The 7007-nt window shown below is 48.8% G+C and overlaps 2 non-coding genes and 1 pseudogene across 2 annotated transcripts; all 3 read left to right on the forward strand.

The window, feature by feature from the left end:
* Positions 1-1130: 1130 nt before the first annotated feature.
* On the forward strand, positions 1131-1321 carry LOC130324397 (U2 spliceosomal RNA). Its single transcript, XR_008869402.1, has one exon. It is a non-coding gene; the product is annotated as a U2 spliceosomal RNA (small nuclear RNA).
* A 2092-nt stretch (positions 1322-3413) lies between these two features.
* On the forward strand, positions 3414-3631 carry LOC130324395 (U2 spliceosomal RNA; annotated as a pseudogene).
* Positions 3632-6426: 2795 nt separating this feature from the next.
* Positions 6427-6616, forward strand: LOC130324399 (U2 spliceosomal RNA). Its single transcript, XR_008869404.1, has one exon. It is a non-coding gene; the product is annotated as a U2 spliceosomal RNA (small nuclear RNA).
* The last annotated feature ends 391 nt before the right edge of the window (positions 6617-7007 follow it).

Here is a 7007-nt window from a genome sequence, read left to right on the forward strand (position 1 = left end):
CAGTGTCTCCATCTGCTGGCGGTATTGAATAAGCATTGCTGCACTGATGGGGTATGCATTAGACGAAAAAAAAGAAGAAAAAGAAGAATAATACGCCCAGAAAAGAGGCGAAAAGGAGAAAAACGTAAAAAAACGTGAAAAAAAAGTAAGAGGAAGAGAAGGGAAAAAAAGGTGGAAATGGGTTTAAAAGTGATTTCGGCGGAGAAATATATATATATATATATATATATATATATATATATATATATATATATATACGCGCACACACACACATATATATAAACGTATTCTCCGTTGAGATATTGCAGCCGCTGCTGTGTCCAGGCCCAGGAGCCTTAGCACTGTGCTGTGATGTCACTCAATACCACTGACATCACTAGGTGTAAACAACATCTCTCCTTTGCTGTGTATGTGACTATGGAGCTGTTTGGTGATGTCGTCTATTATGGCCTTCATAGAAGCAACAGGAGATTGTTGCATCCATCTAGAACCCTCAGAACTACAGTGCTATGATGTCACTCACTTCCACAGGCCTTGCAGAGTGTAAACAACAACAACCCAGCTTTGTTGTGTATGTAACCATAGGGATTTGTGATGTCACCTAGAACCTTCACAGCAGCGACAGCTTTATGAGGAGCATCAGCACTGCTCTGCCTGAGCAGAACCATCACCGCCATAGGTTGTCAAATAACCCGGGTTTAACCCACACAGGTAAGTCCAATGGGGTGCAGGCATGTCCTCTATGCTTACAGCTTCCCGTGGGTGTTGGTTTGATACCGTTTGGGGACAGCCAAGGAGGCATCTGCAGGCAACAAAGGTAGGTGTGTGCTTGTGTGTGTGTTTCCTATGCAGATCCTAAGCCCAGTGTCACATGCAAGTAGGAGGAGTAAGAAGGGTTCCTGGCAAATCCGGGTTATGGATTGCATTTAAAAAGGCCCCGTGGGAGTGCAATGGGCCCCTGTCTTGCTGCTTAGCAATAATGGTATGGGTTTAGGTTCTGCTGTGTGTACTGGTGGTTGACTGCCCCCCAGCCCAGAGTGTGCATGGAAAATTGTCTGGCAGCCTCCCTGACAGCAAGCAGTGATAGTGCCCATGAAGGGCACCTTGTTGGGCCCGCCCCTTTCACGGTTATCGCTTCTCGGCCTTTTGGCTAAGATCAAGTGTAGTATCTGTTCTTATCAGTTTAATATCTGATACGTCCCCTATCTGGGGACCATATATTAAATGGATTTTTGAGAACGGGGGCCGATTTCGAAGCTTGCTTCCGTCGCCCTATGCATTGACCCGATATGGCAGTATCTTCGGGTACAGTGCACCACCCCCTTACAGGGTTAAAAAGAAAGATTCCTACTTTCATTGCTACCTGCTTGCTGGCTAGCCAGCTAGCCAGCCCTGTGGGCCTTGCTGCTGCTGCAGCCAAAAAACAAAAGGTGGTGCTGCTGCTGCTGCTGCTTCTGCTGCTTCTGCTTCTGCTTGTGTCTGGCCGCTGTTGGAGCGTCCAGGCACAGGACTTCTGCTGCTGCTGACTAAATGGCCTCCTTAATTGGATCATTTGAGTAGCCAGCACACCTGTGCAGGTAGGGCATGACATGATAGGCAGCTGCCTTGATAGCGGGTGGGTGCTGAATGTTCCTAATTGACAAAATAAGATTAATGCTTATGAAGAAATATAAAATCTCATCCCTTCCCCAATATCGCGCCACACCCCTACCCCTTAATTCCCTGGTTGAACTTGATGGACATATGTCTTTTTTCGACCGTACTAACTATGTAACTATGTAACATAACATGGGGGGGGGGGGGGGTCTCCTGGTTGTTCACACAGGTGTGTCATTGCTGTACATTGACCATGCATTGCTTCTGTGGTATTGCAAAGGCAAAGACAAATGCTTCCAGCCATCCATTGCACTAATGGATTGGTCATCAGCTGGCTGTCTATGTCCCGCATCAATATAGACCAAAGTACAGAGGGTTAGGCTATGCTATTGTGCACCTACCTGATGCATCAGAAGGTGCGAGGCCCTTGCTAAATTCTGTGCACAGACTTTGAGATCTATACTTTAGACTGTATCTAAACCTGCTCCAACATGGACTGACATTCTGGCCTACTTTCAGCCGATGCGACTTGTCTGTCGCTGAACAGTCGCTTTTTATGTATTCAGCACCTATGTATAATGTTGTAAAAATGCTCTAGAAGCTAAAGTCGCAGAAATGTCACACATATTTGGCCTGCAACTTTCTGTGCGACAAATTCAGACAGGAAAAATCAGTATAAATCCTTAGAAAATTATCCCCCAGTGTCTCCATCTGCTGGCGGTATTGAATAAGCATTGCTGCACTGATGGGGTATGCATTAGACGAAAAAAAAGAAGAAAAAGAAGAATAATACGCCCAGAAAAGAGGCGAAAAGGAGAAAAACGTAAAAAAACGTGAAAAAAAAGTAAGAGGAAGAGAAGGGAAAAAAAGGTGGAAATGGGTTTAAAAGTGATTTCGGCGGAGAAATATATATATATATATATATATATATATATATATATATACGCGCACACACACACATATATATAAACGTATTCTCCGTTGAGATATTGCAGCCGCTGCTGTGTCCAGGCCCAGGAGCCTTAGCACTGTGCTGTGATGTCACTCAATACCACTGACATCACTAGGTGTAAACAACATCTCTCCTTTGCTGTGTATGTGACTATGGAGCTGTTTGGTGATGTCGTCTATTATGGCCTTCATAGAAGCAACAGGAGATTGTTGCATCCATCTAGAACCCTCAGAACTACAGTGCTATGATGTCACTCACTTCCACAGGCCTTGCAGAGTGTAAACAACAACAACCCAGCTTTGTTGTGTATGTAACCATAGGGATTTGTGATGTCACCTAGAACCTTCACAGCAGCGACAGCTTTATGAGGAGCATCAGCACTGCTCTGCCTGAGCAGAACCATCACCGCCATAGGTTGTCAAATAACCCGGGTTTAACCCACACAGGTAAGTCCAATGGGGTGCAGGCATGTCCTCTATGCTTACAGCTTCCCGTGGGTGTTGGTTTGATACCGTTTGGGGACAGCCAAGGAGGCATCTGCAGGCAACAAAGGTAGGTGTGTGCTTGTGTGTGTGTTTCCTATGCAGATCCTAAGCCCAGTGTCACATGCAAGTAGGAGGAGTAAGAAGGGTTCCTGGCAAATCCGGGTTATGGATTGCATTTAAAAAGGCCCCGTGGGAGTGCAATGGGCCCCTGTCTTGCTGCTTAGCAATAATGGTATGGGTTTAGGTTCTGCTGTGTGTACTGGTGGTTGACTGCCCCCCAGCCCAGAGTGTGCATGGAAAATTGTCTGGCAGCCTCCCTGACAGCAAGCAGTGATAGTGCCCATGAAGGGCACCTTGTTGGGCCCGCCCCTTTCACGGTTATCGCTTCTCGGCCTTTTGGCTAAGATCAAGTGTAGTATCTGCATTTGGTCTGGTCGGAAGGTGTCTGTGGTACCCCGCTTCTCGGCCTTGGGGGATTGTCTCTCCTTACGGAGGGACTTCACCCCCTTGCTGCTATTGGGGAGCGGGCTTAGTCCACAGACAACGGGTTGCGATCCCCCTGTCTCTGGGACCTTGTGTCTCAGAAGGCATTTTCGGTACGTTGAGCGTTACCTGTAGCTTCGGAAGCACCTAGGGTACCCCCGACCTCTGCCTTGGGTAAGGGTTCCGCTTTTATAGCGGGATTCCGAGCCCCTGCTGCTATTGGGGAAGGGGCTTAGTCCCTGGGTGTGGAAGATGCCGTTCTCCTGGGCTTTCCCCTCTGGGGAAATGTCGATGCGAAATACCATCCACATAGAGGTGTCGGAGAGCCATCGTCAGTTGAAGAACCTCCGCTTCATTGCGGAGGTGATTCTTCTTGACTACTTCCGCCTCAATAGGGAGGACATCCTGTGTCTAAATGACCAGGAAAGCCGTGGCCTGTATACCGTCACCTTCACGGCCACGGCGTGTTGCGATAACATCTATGCAACCTTGTCTGGTGCGGACCAGAGGGACGATCGACTCGACGGTCTTTCGTTCCAGTTCCTCTATGGTGAGGAACATATACCGTTGGTGGTGGCTATGCACAGCCCTCATGTGACCACGGAGGATATAGCCACTTTTCTTCGACGATACTGCGAAGAGGTGCGATTCGCAAACAAAATCTTGAACTCCGTGCGGTTCTGGAACGGCAAGAGGAAGTTCTGGGTCAAGCTCCGTAAGGATCCCGGTGGTATTGGGGGTCTTTGCCATCCGCCCCCAAATTTTGCCATTGGGAGAGTTCGGGGCTTCCTGTTCTATCCTCAAATGCCTATGTATTGCCGAAATTGCTTGAGGTTTGGCCACACCCAGGAGACCTGCGGCGCGGAGCGTGTGATTCGCTGCAATAGGTGTGGCCAAGAAGGTCACATAGCCTCAAGATGTAGCCATACGATAAGGTGCAACCTCTGCGGAGAGGAAAATCACGATTTTAATTCCTGTCCCCATAAAGCAAAAACTACGATGGGTGGGTCAAGGCTGGGCCCACCCAAAGAGGGGACAGGACAAAAGACGTCCTTTTTTAAGATGCCCAAACCCCAGATGGCAGGTACTGATGGGTCCAGGCCCAAGACCTCTGGTGCTCCATCGGGGGGCCCACCGGTGGTAGTGCTAGGGGGAGGCCATGGGGATTCCACGAAGCCCGGGCGGGTGATCGAGTTTACTGCCCGGGAAATTGAAAGACGTCGATCGACTTCCTACCTGGCTCAAGAGCCCGCCAAAACTTCTGAAGGGGGCTCACCTGTGGCGGGTGGCAGCCGACGGGCCTCGGTGGGGGCAGAGGTGGACCCAAAATTGCAACATAAGCCAGGTACTGGCTTGGCCCAGGGTCGCCCTGCTCCGGACGAAGAGGCCCCGGTGAAAGCCCGCCGGAAGGGGAGCCAGGTGGCCAGGTCTGAGCCCGATCCTGTTACTCCGCCTATACAGGACAGGGCCAAGAAGACAAGTGGCGCCAAACCAGGGTTTGCTGCCCCGCCAGCAGTGGACCCGGTGGGTAAAACTGGCCATCGTCGATCGATGGGGAAGTTGGAGCAACAGTCCTCAGCAACGCTTGCTGGGGAACAAGCGATGAAAACTTCCCAAGGTAGCGGCAAAGGTTCCGGAAAAGAGGCCTCACAGGCCCCTGTGCAGCAGTTCCAGTCGTCAAAAGATGAAAGAAGACGCAGATCCATCAGCCGGGGGCCAGAGATTACATCGAGTGAGAGCAACACAGAGGATATGGACAGCAGTGTGACATTTAAAAGACAAAGAGAAGAAGAAGAGGAAGACATTCAAAGGAAAGCGGCGTGCCGTAGTTCGGACGAGAGCGAGCTCAGGGTCGGGGCATCATCGATCTCAAGCTCCGACCCTCAGAACATCAAGGAGCTGATGACCCCGCAGGCGGGGGATGACGGTACGCAGCTTATTATTGACTTTGATTCTCCAAGCACGGACTCTCCATAAACTATGCCTATCCCTGTAAAAATTGCCTCACTCAATGTGAGGTCCTTAAAGAGCCCTGATCGCAGGGCTGCTTTATTTTCTTATCTAGAGACATGTGACTTTGACCTTTGCCTGCTACAAGAATGTGGAATCCCTAGTAAAATGGACTATAAAGACTTAAAAGAAGACTGGAAGCTGGGCCCATCCATATGGTCCGTTGCAAATGACTGTCGTTCTGTGGGTGTTGGGCTGCTCTGCCGAGGCCAGTCCTTTTCTATTCATACAGTAACTGAGATTGTGCCTGGCAGAGCTCTTTTAATTCATCTATATTTTAATGGACTTTTAATTTGTGTTTTAAATGTGTATGCCCCTCCTGATAAACAGGAGCGGGCAGAACTATTTGAAATTTTACCACTGTTTTGTGTTGGGTCTTCCCCCCTGCTGGTGGGAGGTGATTTTAACTGCATACGTGATGGGGAACACCGGCAGGGTGGGGATATTAATCGTAAAGACCGCACTTCTTACCTGCTTAAAAATTTTATTGATGATTTTAATTTGAAAGATTGCTGGAAGGATCTCTTGTCGGAGGACCCGGGCGCCACATGGTCCAATGGAAGAGTGAGCTGCAGAATCGATTTTATTTTTTCCTCTAGAGCTTTTAAACCCCTGAAATGCACGCTCGAGCAGAATATCTTCTCTGATCATAAGCTCCTCTTGGTGGGCCTGGAGCTAGAGGGGGAGCAAAAAGCAAAAAGGGGCCTCTGGAGATTAAACACCACACTCCTAGAGGACCCTGAGATAAAAGAGGAGTTTGTGCGGACCTACCAATGCTGGCAATCACAAAGAAAACCCCACGAGCCTATGCTGCACTGGTGGGAGGGCACCAAATCTAAAATCAGATTTTTTTTTTATCAAAGCAGGTAAGAAGAAGGCAAAAATGGAAAAACAGTGGTTTTATGTTCTTAACATGCGTTTAAATGTACTTTTTAAATCTGTTCTTATCAGTTTAATATCTGATACGTCCCCTATCTGGGGACCATATATTAAATGGATTTTTGAGAACGGGGGCCGATTTCGAAGCTTGCTTCCGTCGCCCTATGCATTGACCCGATATGGCAGTATCTTCGGGTACAGTGCACCACCCCCTTACAGGGTTAAAAAGAAAGATTCCTACTTTCATTGCTACCTGCTTGCTGGCTAGCCAGCTAGCCAGCCCTGTGGGCCTTGCTGCTGCTGCAGCCAAAAAACAAAAGGTGGTGCTGCTGCTGCTTCTGCTGCTTCTGCTTCTGCTTGTGTCTGGCCGCTGTTGGAGCGTCCAGGCACAGGACTTCTGCTGCTGCTGACTAAATGGCCTCCTTAATTGGATCATTTGAGTAGCCAGCACACCTGTGCAGGTAGGGCATGACATGATAGGCAGCTGCCTTGATAGCGGGTGGGTGCTGAATGTTCCTAATTGACAAAATAAGATTAATGCTTATGAAGAAATATAAAATCTCATCCCTTCCCCAATATCGCGCCACACCCCTACCCCTTAA

This window comes from Hyla sarda, unplaced genomic scaffold (genome assembly GCF_029499605.1).
Source record: "Hyla sarda isolate aHylSar1 unplaced genomic scaffold, aHylSar1.hap1 scaffold_2642, whole genome shotgun sequence".
Classification (NCBI taxonomy): Eukaryota; Metazoa; Chordata; class Amphibia; order Anura; family Hylidae; genus Hyla; species Hyla sarda.